The sequence below is a fragment of the Balaenoptera ricei genome, chromosome 1 (assembly GCF_028023285.1).
Source record: "Balaenoptera ricei isolate mBalRic1 chromosome 1, mBalRic1.hap2, whole genome shotgun sequence".
In the NCBI taxonomy this organism is placed as follows: Eukaryota; Metazoa; Chordata; class Mammalia; order Artiodactyla; family Balaenopteridae; genus Balaenoptera; species Balaenoptera ricei.
The window spans coordinates 78,254,463-78,268,071 of record NC_082639.1 but is presented as its reverse complement, the minus strand read 5'-3'; the positions used below and the strand labels follow the sequence as shown (position 1 = coordinate 78,268,071).

Below are 13,609 nucleotides of genomic sequence, written 5' to 3'. Positions count from 1 at the left end.
CTCTTCCAAATATTGAAGAGGAGGGAATACTCCCAAAGACATTCTATGAAGCCACCATCACCCTGATACCAAAGCCAGACAAAGACACCACCAAAAAAGAAAATTATAGGCCAATATCTTTGATGAATACAGATGCAAAAATTCTCAACAAAATATTAGCAAACCAATCCAAAAACATATAAAAAAGATCATATGCCACAACTAAGTGGGATTCACCCCAAGTTCACAAGGATGATTCAATATACACAAATCAATCAATGTGATACACCACATAAACAAAAAACAAGTGATCATCTCAGTAGACACAGAAAAAGCATTTGACAAAATTCGACACCCATTCATGATAAAAACTCTTACCAAAGTGGGTATAGAGGGAACATATCTCAACATAATAAAAGATATTTATGACAAACCCACAGCCAATATAATGCTCAATGGTGAAAAGCTGAAAGCCTTCCTGCTAAAATCTGGAACAAGACAAGGATGCCCACTCTCACTTCTTATATTCAACATAGTTTTGGAAGTCCTAGCCACAGCAATCAGACAAGAAAAAGGAATAAAAGGTATCCAAATTGGAAGGGAAGAGGTAAAACTGTCATTATATGCAGATGACATGATACTATATATAGAAAACCCTAAAGACTTCACACAAAAACTACTAGCACCGATAAACAAATTCAGCAAGGTAGCAGGATACAAGATTAACATGCAGAAATCAGTTGCATACTTGGGAATAAACCTGACCAAGGAGGTGAAAGACTTATACTCTGAGAACTATAAAACATTAATAAAGGAAACAGAAGATGATTCAAAGAAATGGAAAGATATCCTATGCTCTTGGCTTGGAAGAATTAATATTGTTAAAATGGCCATACTACCCAAAGCAATCTACAAATTTAATGTGATTCCTATCAAATTACCCATGAAAATTTTCAAAGAACTAGAACAAATAATCCTAAAATTTATAGGAACCATAAAAGATCCAGCATTGCCAAAGCAACCCTGAAGAAAAAGAACAAAGCAGGAGGCATAACCCTCCCAGACTTCAGACAATACCACAAAGCTACAGTAATTAATCAAAACAGCATGGTATTGGCACAAAAACAGACACGTGGATCAATGGAACAGAATAGAGAGCCCAGAAATAAACCCACACACCTACGGTCAATTAATCTTTGACGGAAGAGGCAAGAATATACAATGGGAAAAAGACAGCCATTATTTGAAATAAATGTTTTGAGACATCTGGGAAAGAAGATCATTGGTATGTAAAGTACTTAACAAGAGTAATAAAAACAAGCAAAGAGTGATATTATGTTGAATTTAAGATTCTGCCAAAAGATATTTTGTTTTAAATTGACATAGCTGAGAGAGTTAATACCACAAAAGAATTGGGTTTAGTGCTCTTAAAGACGTTAGAAAGGCTACTTTGTTCTATACTGTTCTGAAAGACAGGTCTAGGATGCAAAAGTTACATGGAGCTCCCAGACGACCATGTGGTCAGGTTGAAGACTTCACTGAAGGTATTTAAGCAGAGACTTAGCTGATCTGTAAGAGATTTCTCTGGAAAGACCTTACTGCCTCTGTGGTTCCTTCTAGCTCTACGGCTATGAGACACCAGAAAACTTAATGATGGACTCAGAACTTTCAACATCTTCCTGCATTGCTGTGGCCCAACAAATATTATCTGGTATTTGAACAACTCCTTTCACTGTCCTAATTTGTCCTTGTGAGCAGAGGTCTGCTCTTCAGTACAAAAGAGGGGCCTGGATTTTGGCCCTTATACCACAGTTTAGCTCTGTGACTTTGAGTCGACCATCATATTGGAGATGGTCAATGACAGCTCTAAGGCATTTTATTAAGGGTCTTCTAGTAGCATGGACATCCAACTGTGTAGGCTAGGGGCTTTGACGGAAGACCTCAGAATTAGCTCCAGTGAGTGACAAACTGGGCCCCCAGCCTGCTTCTGCTCTGACTTTGTTATGTGCTGGAGTAATACTGAAGATTTTGTTTGAAAAGGAAAGTTAAAAATCAATGACCTACTATAACTCCATCATTTTACAGATGAGAACATTAGGGTGAAATGTTCACATATCACTAGTAAGGTGAAATCACTTGTCCAAGGTCACACTAATAGTAGCAAAATAAGGGCTAGTCCTAGGTCTCTTTGCTACCTCCATGTGATGATTTTCCAAGTGGCTATAAGTTTTAAGTGACAGCTTATATGTGGAATTCCTCTACAGATTAGGAAGAACTAAACTTAAATAAGGGATGACTCTTGTGGTGGTTGTCAGAGGGACACTTTTATTATGTTGGAGCCCAACTACAATTCATATCAACAACTAATCGTAGGTTGAATCTCAGTCACTCATAGAAACTTCCTAATATTTTATATTATTCTAAATGTCTTTGTATAGAGCAAAGCAGGCCATTCCTTCATCCTCCACTATGAAGACTCTGGAGATACAAGATACAAGAGGTGAATAAGGCATGCCCTGTACTGATGCTATGAGCGAGTATAAGATGGAGGTGTGTACAAAGCCCAAGGGAGTCAGAGAGAAGGAGACATTCATTCTACCTGTGTGGAAAGAGCAGGGCACAAAGAGGAAAAAAGTACTTAATTGGAAAAGGCCCTTAAAGGATAAGTGGAAATCACATTGACTGGGGAGACATTTCTGTGATGTGGTTGGTATATGGCCCCTATGGGCTACCTGTAGTCAGTCCTAGTCCTTTGTTTCTACCACCTGAAGAATCCTTATTCATCCACTTTTCTCTCTCCTAACTGTCTTATCCTAGTTTAGGCCCTTATCATCTCCCACAGTTGCTGAGGTGGCTCCAAGCTACTGCTCCAGGCTTCAGACTTGAACCCTCTGATCCATTCTCCCCATGCAAATCTAACCACATTTCTCCCAGCTGAAGATGCTTCAGTGGCTCTGAGGCATAGGTGATTTATCAGAAAGCTAATGAAACTTAAGGTGCACTTGCACAGACCCCTTCCTAGGCTCTGAACTTAATTCCGTAGCTATAAATACAAAATCATGGATTTCTTAAAGAGGGCCCCCCAAATTGTATATACTTTTGGCCCCGCAAAATTTAGATCTGCCCCTATGACAAATAACCCTTTCTGATGTGGAGAAAAGGGAACCCTCCTACACTGTTGGTGGGAACGTAAATTGGTACAGCTACTATGGAGAACAGTATGGAGGGTCCTTAAAAAACTAAAAATAGAGCTACCATATGATCCAGCAATCCCACTCCTGGGCATATATCTGAGGAAAACCATAATTTGAAAAGATACATGCACCCCAATGTTCATAGCAGCACTATTTACAATATAGCCAAGACATGGAAGCAACCTAAGTGTCCATCAACAGATGAATGGATAAAGAAGATGTGGCACATATATACAAGGGAATATTGCTCAGTCATAAAAAAGAATGAAATAATGCCATTTGCAGCAACATGGATAGCCCTAGAGATTATCATGCTAAATAAAGTAAGTCAGACAGAGAAAGACGAATATCATATGATATCACTTATATGTGGAATCTAAAAAAAATGGTACAAAGGAACTCATTTACAAAACAGAAACAGACTCACAGACTTCAAAAACAAACTTATGGATACCAAAGGGGAAAGGTTGGGAGAGGGCTAAATTAGGAGTTTGGGATTAACATATACACGCTGCTATATATAAAATAGGCAACCAACAGGACCTACTATATAGCACAGGGGCCTCTACTCAGTATTCTGTAATAACCTATGTGGGAAAAGAATCTGAGAAAGAATAGCTATATGTATATGTATAACTGAATCCCTTTGCTGTACACCTGAAATACAACATTGTAAATCAACTATACTCCAATATAAAATAAAAATTAAAAACAAACGAGCAAAAAAAAACCACCTTTCTGAACAGAGCCCACAATGCCTGTATATGACCCTTTCTTTCCTAGTCTTTACTCACCTACTCCATTGCAGTTTTTACATATACTCCAGCTACAGTGAAGTTTCATTTCCTCAAAAGTGCCATGTTCTTTCATCTGTATCATTAAGCTCTTGGAGCAAGGGGTACACAGATGAACAAAGAGAGGATGGATGTTAATCCTTTTTGTCTTCTAGAAAGGAAGAATAAGGAAGAAGGCTCCAGTGGTTAACAGTCTGGAAGTTTACACGTCAGTTTTGCAACTGTTCCATTTTTTTTCCCAACAAAAAGCATTTATTGAGCAACTAGACACTCTCAGTATGTGTTATGTTTAACAAATGGTGTGGTAGTTCATTTGTGGGAATTTTGTCCTTTTGAATTCCTTGATACCCATCCATTCATTCATTTATTCAATCATGCATTGACTACAGTGAGCTTAAGAGCATGAATCTTGCTAACAGACTGGGTTTGAGTCCTGCCTCTTCCACTTACTATGTGACTTTGCACAAGTTACTTAGCTCTCTTAAGTCTCAGGTTTCTTATTTATAAAATGAGAATATTACAGTGCTTTTTTCACAGAGTTGTTGTGAAGATCCAATATGGTAACACAAAATACCTGATTTTTAAAAATGAAGGTTATTGCTTTATAAAAGGCTATTACTATTTATTGAACACTACAGTGTATCAGCGACAGAGCTGTGCACTTGGCATCTAAGATGAATGAAACACAACTTTTGGAGAGAAGAGACATGTAAACAAATAAATGCAATAAAGCATGGAGAGTATTTTGCAGGTTATGGTGGGGACACAAGAGGATTTGACTAATTCTGTGTTGGGAGAGAGTGGTCAGAGAAATTGTTTTACTTTAGTAGAATCCGGAAGATGATTAGCACTTAAGTTCACTGGGTTTAGCCCCATCTCTGGGAAGAGTGAAGATGATCACCATGAATTAAACAAGGAGGCCTCATACTGCATGGTTCCTGTGGGGATTACAAGCAGTTTGGCTGGCTTGCTCCCCTCCCATCAACATGTAAACACATTCCAATCTCTTCTGTGTCCTAAACTCCTTGATCCCTGGCACTTTCTTGATCTTCATAGCCAAACTTCTTGAAAGATTCCCCCTCATTCCCACTGTAAAGCATTGCAGGCTAGTTTCGGCCCTGGGCACACCAGTAAAACTACTCTCGTCATGGTCTCAAAAATATCCATGTTGCTAAAGCAAGTGGAACATCTCAGACCTCATCTTCACCAATTAACACTTCACATTGTTGTCCATTTTCAATCCTCTTTGAAACTCTCTTTCCCTAGGCTTCCATAATACTAATTCTCTCCTCATTTCCTTCCTACCTCTGGTTACTGCTTTTAGGTCTCTGTTGAGTCTTCCTCTTCTACTCATCCCTTAGACTTTTGTCCTTGGTTGACCCTTTTATCTTCTTGCTCGCCACACTCAACCTTAAGTGATCTCATCTACTCCTGTGACTTCAGTTACCATCCAACGACCCTCATATCTCCAGCCCAGTCCTCTTCCTGAATCCTATGCTTGGACATCTCAACATGGATAAGTATAAGACATACTACAGAAAATAGAAATATATATGCATTCTGTTTTATTTAATTTATATAGGTTTTATTAAGTAAACTAGAGGTAATTTCCAGTTCAAAACAGTTATGCACACTTCAATTCAGACTGCTCTTTTCTTCAAAGGCCTCATTTCAAAGGTCTCCAATTTGGAGTGTTAGCTTCAAATGACAACATTTAAAAGGCCATTTTGGCATTTATTTTCTACCTATTCTAATTAGACTATAACACAAACAACTTGAGGGAGTAGTAAAGCAGTAGTATCAGTGTGTAAAGATAAAGCAGGTACCAAGGAGGCATCAGGGGTTCTTTAGAAATCGAATTGCAATTTATTTACTTTATACAAAAGATCCTGGGCTCTGATGAGTCCAGGATGGTGGATTAGAAAAAGCTACAACTCTTTTTTACAGTGTTTAGATGCTAGAAATCCCTGGACGTCTACTAAGTGGTTTACATGCAGTTTGGAGGTCAGAGATAAAATTACTGGGATTAAGGTTTTTTCACACAATTTCAAATTTGTAAAAGATAAAAGTAGTTACTATTTCCATAGAAACCTAACTCTTTTGTTAATACTTACATTCTTAAATATTTCATGCATACTACACAGACTGCGTTAATCAGATAAGGCAATAAGGTATTTGTCATTTGCATATTGTTTAGTTTCGGTTAGTTTGCATTTTTCATTATTTTTATTGTATTGCATTATGTCCATATTTCAAGAAGTAAACCGACAACTCAAAAGTAGCTCACTGAAATATAAAAGCATGAAGAAGCAAATGCTACAATTCAGCATAATGCTGTAAATGTCAAAAATACTGAACTGGATTCCATTGAGAATCTAAAATGGGAATCTGTACACTTGGAGGAGTAAATTTGTGAGTGTGATGACTTTGTATAAACAGCTAAAAAGAAAATAGAAATTAGGAACTATAAAAACAATCACCTGAAAACTGGATTTTTTTTTTTAGGACCACTGATCTGCTTGCCTGTTTCCTACTGAGGCATTGAAAGTACTGACATGAGGTTTTTAAGCTTTCATATTAATTTTTTTTTTTTTGGCCGCGCCGCACAGCATGCGGGGGATCTTAGTTCCCCGAACAGGGATCGAACCTGTGCCCCCTGCAATGGAAGTGCGGAGTCTTAACCACTGGACTGCCAGGGAAGTCCCTCCTATTAATTTTCAAATAAAGTATACCGGTCTCTTTGGTAAACTGAACAAATTTTTCTAAAACAAGTAAAAATAATGCTTTCTAGTATGAAATTGAATCACCATATAGACTCTTAAAAATGAGGGTCTATAATGGCAGAAGAGAGATGAAAATATGAAATGAGGGTAAGTTGAAAAAGAATCCTGTGATGCTCCATTTAAATTAGCATGAACTCATGATTTTGAAAAAGGTTTATTTTCTTTGTCTATCAGCTGAAAGGGTCTAGATATCATGACTTCACAATAGCAATCAGATTTTAGTTCCTATTCTTTCTCAAAAAAAAAAAAAAGGCTAATTCCAGGTTTGCAGGGAACACAAGAAGTGGGCCTGGAACATCTTATAGTGCAAGAAAGCAAGGAGGTACTCAAATGGGCTCAAATCTGGGAACAATTTAAGCATCCAAGAAAAAAGCAGTAATAGTAATGGATTATAACACAATGATTTTAAAAAGTCCTTGCATCCATAGTGATACTCAAATTAAAAAAAAAAAAAAAGTGAGGTTACGAGGAAAAAGGGAAAGCTTAAAAAAAACAAAAACAAGAATGGCAGCTAATGCATGTAGATGAAATACTAGAGTTGGAAAATTATTTTTCAACTCCCAGTGTAATAATTTACTCAGATGAGTATTGCGAGGAAGGTTGTTTGGAAATAAAATGATCTCAAGTATTACCTCAGATTGTCTCTTAGTTATAAGGGTAAAACTGTATCTTCAGAAAGAGAGATCTGATGATCACCACCTTAACCAAGTGATCAAACTTAGTGGAAAAATTTGAGATTACTATCTCCCGATGTGATGCAGTAAGCTGTAATACCACTGATTGTAGTTAGTATTCCTGGGGGAAGGGAGAGGGGAGTTGTAACTTTATTCTGTCTTCATCTTACTTTCAGGGGGAGTTAACTATTGACTGGTCTAATTTAAAACCAACTTAAACAAAAAGTTTGTAGTGTAACAGAAAAGGCACGGGGCAAGGAAAGGGTCATAGCTCTGGCTCTGCCACTTAGCAGCTGTGTGAGCTGGAGCAACTTACTTCACTCCACCAACTTCATAGGGTAGTCTTGGGGATTAAATGAGACCACATATGGAAGACTAAAGTTTTAAAATATACTATTTTACTTCTAAAAATAGAAAAAGATGGTAATACTAATGTCACAAGCACTCAATGGTTTCAAGTCAGAGACCTGATTAATATAGGATGACAAGCAAGTGAATAAAGTAGATCTGAGTAGAAAGGGGAAAAAAAAAGGCAAGGTCTAAAAAGTCAGTGAAAATAGGAACCCTTAAACTGCCCTAGAAAATCCAGTGCCAAGATGGTGATCTTCATATCTTGGATTTCTGGCTTTCTGTTTATGTGTGTTCATGCCTAGGAGATACACAGTGCTGATTATTTGAAGGGAGGAGGGGTATTTTACAAATTACTCTACATAATTATATTTCCTTGACAACACCAAATAGGTATTTAATTTATACAAATACCTACTTGGCATGCACACACACACAAGAAAGAAAGAAAAATAAATTTTGTAACTAGTCTTGTCTCTCATTCTACTCCATCTCTTACAACATAGTTCCTAGATGTTAGCCCATCAGTTAAACCTATTCTCAATTTAAGAATAGCAATGTGTTTTGATGCTGGAGGACAAACTTATTCCTTTGACATAAAGACAGTATTTCTGTCTCCAATGTAAAGGAAAATAAAGCTACAACAAAATCAGCATGCAATCAAAATTGGAATGAGAAAAATGTCAAGCAAGAAATAAAAAGGCATCCAAATTGGAAAGGAGGAAGTAAAATTGTTGTTCGAAGATTATACGATCTTAAGAAAACCCTAAAGACTGAAACAAAAAACTATTAGAACTAATGATCAAGTTCAGTAAAGTTGCAGGATGTGAAATCAACATATAGAAATCAGTTGTGTTTCTATACACAATATCTGTATTACCCAAAGCCATCTATAAATTCAATGCAGTCCCTATCAAAATTCAAATGACATTTTCCACAGGAAAAAAAAAAATCCTAAAAATTTGTTTGGAGCCACAAAAGACCTCGAATAGCCAAAGCAAACCTGAGAAAGAACAACAAAACCAAAGGCATTCACACATCCTCATCTCAAACAGTACTACACAGCTATAGTAATTAAAACAGCACAGTACTTGCATAAAAATTGACATAGAACAGTATAGAGAGCCCAGAAATAACCACCCCCTGCATTTATAGTCAATTAATATTTGACAAGCGATCCAAGAACACTCAATGGGGAAAGGATAGCCCCTTCAATAAATGGTGTTAGGAAAACTGGACAACCACATGCAGAAAAATGAAACTGGACCTCTCTCACACCACTCACAAAAGTTAACTCAAAATGGATTAAAGACTTAAAACATAAGACCTAATACCATAAAACTCCAAGAATAAAACATAGGAAAAAAGCTCTTTGACGTTGGTCTCGGCAATGATTTTTTAGATATGACACCAAAAGCACAAGCTACAAAAGCAAAAATAAGTAAGCAGGATTACATCAAACTAAAAAGCTACTGCACAGCAAGAGACAACTAACAAAATGAAAAGGCACCCTACAGAATGGGAGAAAATGTTTGCAAACCGTGTATCAGATAAGGGGTTAATATCCAAAATATATGAAGAACTCATACAACTCAGTACCAAAACAAACAAACAATCTGCTTGATGAGGCCCATGTACAAATCCTTCCAGTGATTCTGATACACCCTAAAGTTTGAGAACCACTAGACTAAGGAAATTTAGTACTGACGCACTTCATGGTAGTGAGATGAGTCGGCATGGTTGTTCAGATGCAGAAATAGATTTAACAGGGATTTGGGTGGGAGTTTAACAGGGCTGTACAAAGAAGCAGGAAAGGAGCAGGGAGCTGAGGATCACATACGTGGGAGAGTATGATGGATACGGCAATTTAAGGTGGAAAAGGAGAAAAGTGAGGACTCAAGATGGTGACAAGTAGATGATTTATTAATACACTGAACTGATTAAATCACCACCCAAACTGAAGACCTAAAGTACTACCAGCAACTTCTACCTGTCAGGGTATTCCCCACCACTATCATATTCTTCCGTCTCATCAGATAACCCCTATCTTAATTTTCGTTCAACAATTACTTGCTTTAAAAAAAAAAAAAAAAAAAAAGCAAAGTTTTATCACATTTATGTTTAGTTTGGCTTAGTTTTTTAAGTTTTAAAAAATACCAGGCTATATACATACAGTCTTTAATTAGCTTCTTTCACACATTTTGCTCTTTTGTACTGTTCACTATAAGGGCAGTTGATTTTCATTGCCCTATAATATTTCATGGTGTAATTATACTATATTTTATTAAACCGTTCTCTTCCACTGATGAGCATTTGGGTTGTTTCCAGTTTTTGCTTACAAATAATGCTAGGAAAATTCTTGTTCACGACTCTTGGTGCATATGTAAAAAGTTTCTTCAGGATACAGTACTCAAGTGGAATTGCTGGGTATCATGTCCAGCTTTACAAGACAATACCAAATTGTTTTTCCAGAGTGGGTATTTCTTTATACTCCTCACAGCAATTTACATGAGATCTCATTGTTCCACTCCATCTCCACGACTTGATATGGTGCGAATTTAAAATTTTTGCCAATTGAATGTGTGCAACTGGTCTTGATTTTGTAGTTTCTAACTACAGTTGAGATTGGGCATGTTTACTGTCCATGTGAAATATCCGTTCATATCTTTTGAAATTTCCCATTGTTTTCCTTATTGAGTTTCTGGAATTTTTAATCTATGTTAGCTATCATTCTTTCTCTTTTACATGTGATGGAAATAAATCTACTTTCAGTTTTTGACTTGCCTTTTTACTTTATGATGTCTTTTGATAAACAGAAATTTTGAATTTTATTAGTTGAATTTATGAATGTTCCTTACATTTTAGTTCTTTCTTCTCCTAGATATATTTTAAAAGTTTTAAGTCTTACTTTTGACATTTTATTTAATTCATTTGAAATTTTTATGACGGTGTGACACAGAAATTCTTTTTCCCTTTCCATATGGATAAACAATTTTCCTAGCTCTACCTATGGAACATTTTCTTTTTTCTCCACTAAATTAACATATTGCTTCTTCTATATATCAGTTTCATATATGTGTAGTTCTACCCCTTGGCTCTCCTTCTCCATTTGTAATATGTACCAATTCTACAGTAATTGCTACATTTTCACAATTCTTGATATGTGGTAGGGCAAATTCCCTCTCCTCCTCTTTGTTCTTCAGGAATTTCTTAAACTGTTCTTTACTATTATTGCCCTTTTGCTCTTCTATATAAATTTTAGAGTGGGCTTGTAAAGTTCTATAAAAAAATGTTGAGATTCTGATTGGAGTTGCATTAAATCTACAGAGCAATTTGAGGAGCACTTGACATCACATCATAAGATGGGATATTTCTACATTCACTTAGGTCTTCTTTAATGTCTCCCAGTGAAGAATTAGAAGCAAAACAAAACAAAACCAGTCTTGCACATCTTTTGTTAAATTTATTTCTAGGTAACATAGTTTTGTTGCTATGTAAAAGTTGTGTTTTTTAAATATTATGTATTCTAATTATTTGGTGATGGTCCACAGACATGTCACTGACTTTTATATCTTCATCTTATAACCAGAATCTTGGATAAACTATGATTGCTAGCAAATTGTAGTCTTTTGAGTTTTGCAGGTTGATAATCATATCATCTGCAAATAATAACCATTTTATATCCTCCTTTTAACCCTTATATTAAAGGAGTTCAATGTTGAAAAGAAGTAGTAATGACAGGCATCCTAGTCCTATTCCCCAGTTTTAAAGAGAATGTTTCCTCATATGGGATGATGCTATTGATTTTAGTTACTTGTGTTGTTTTACTATAGATACCACTTGTCAGTTTAACCAACTCTGTCCCATCCCATTAAAGCAAGAATGTGATCAGCTCTTTCTAAATCTATTACTTTTTCTCCTTTAATCTGTTACTATGGTAAACGACAATTACAGATTTTCTAATATTAAGCCATCCTTACATTACCAGGATAAGCCAAATTTGCTAAAAAAGTGTCTTTTGCATACATCACTGAATCTGACTTGGTAATATTTTGTTTAGTATTTTTATATCCATATTCATGAGTGAAATTTGCTAGTAACATACTCTTCTTGTATATTTTGTTATCTAGATTATACTGACTTCATAGAATGAGCTAGAAAATATAATTTTTCCCCATTATCTCAAAAACTTTCTATGTGGTTAAAATAATTTCTTCCTTGAAATTTGGAAGGATTCACTTGTAAAGCAATCCAGACCCAGTGTTTTCTTTGTGGAAAGACTTTTAACTTCTGCTTTTAATTTTTTAATTGTTATGAGATTATTCAGTCTTTAACTTCTTTCTAGGTTAGTATTCTTATCATTTTCAAAGATTATCTCCACTATTTTAAGTTCCCAAATTTATTTGTGTTATGTTGAAGTATTTTCTTTCAATTTTAAAAACTCTTTCTCGCACTTGCATTTTCATTTACAGTAGGTAGTATTTTTTATGCCTTCTCTAGTTTCATCTTTTCAGAGCTGTGTCTACTTTGTTAGCATTTTAAAGGAACAAGCTTTTGGCTTTTGTTTCTATTATACTGACTATTTTTACTATTTACTTTGTTTATTGGTTTTTTTTTTTCTCTCCTATCTTCTTAAACTGAACAGTTTGATCCATTTTTAACCTTCCTTTTTCTAATAAGTAGTTAGTTTATAAAGTTCCCTGGAAGAACCACTTTTGCTGCATCTCAAGCTTTGGTATGTAATGCAATGTTTTTACTATTACTCAGTTGTAAGTATTAAATGATTACTATTATTTCTTCATTTTCTCCATTATTGAAAGGGTAAATTTTTTTCTCAAATACTTTATATATATACACACACACACATACATATACATATATGTAATCTTTTTGTTCTAACCAGATAGAAAATATAATTGGTATAACTATACTCTGTGATTTTCTGCCATTTGTTTTATGGCTCAATTTTTGTAAATGCTCCATATGTACTTGAAAAAACTGTGGAATCCCTTAATTGTTGGAGGCAGAAATCTATGTACGTCCACTGCACCAAGCTTATTGTTTTCTTCTACATTTTATATCTTTGCTGATGAGAAAGTCTATTGTCCAATAATGAGTTGAACTCTTCCACCCTGATGGATATTTGCTAGTTTTTTAAAGTAGCTCTAAGAATTTTTGCTTTATGTATTTAGAGACTATTTTATTAGATACATATATGCTTGGAGTTATTATATCTTTTTGGTTAATTGAATCTTTTATCATTGTGTAGAAACACTCTACTCTTAGTGACACATTTTTTTCAAGATGGGTCTAAAATCAGTTTTGTTTGATATTAAATAGAGCTACCATAGCTTTAGTTTGGTTTTTGCATTATACACATTGCCTCCTACTTTTACTTTCAACTTCTCTGCGTACATATTTTTGTAAACATTATAAAGTCAGATTTCCTTTTAAAAATCTGTATCTTGGTTTTAACTAGTGAGTCTGCTCCATTTACATTGCTATACATTTAGATTTCTACCATGTTACCTTTGGTTTGGAATTTATACACACTATATTCTTTCAGTGAATATCCTTGACATTTTATGATTGTACATTTAACTAAAGTTAATCAATACCTTGACACCCAGCTTACCCTTCCCCGACTAAGTGAGAGAGTGGCATGGACATATATACACTACCAAATGTAAACTAGATAGCTAGTGGGAAGCAGCCACATAGCACAGGGAGATCAGCTCGGTGCTTTGTGACCACCTAGAGGGGTGGGATAGGGAGGGTGGGAGGGAGACGCAAGAGGGAGGAGATATGGGGATATATGTATAGCTGATTCACTTTGT

General features: G+C 35.5%; 1 protein-coding gene across 1 annotated transcript in view; it reads right to left on the bottom strand.

The window, feature by feature from the left end:
* Window positions 1-13,609, bottom strand: part of PKN2 (protein kinase N2) — a 146,060-nt gene that overhangs the window by 360 nt on the left and 132,091 nt on the right. The window lies entirely within an intron of this gene.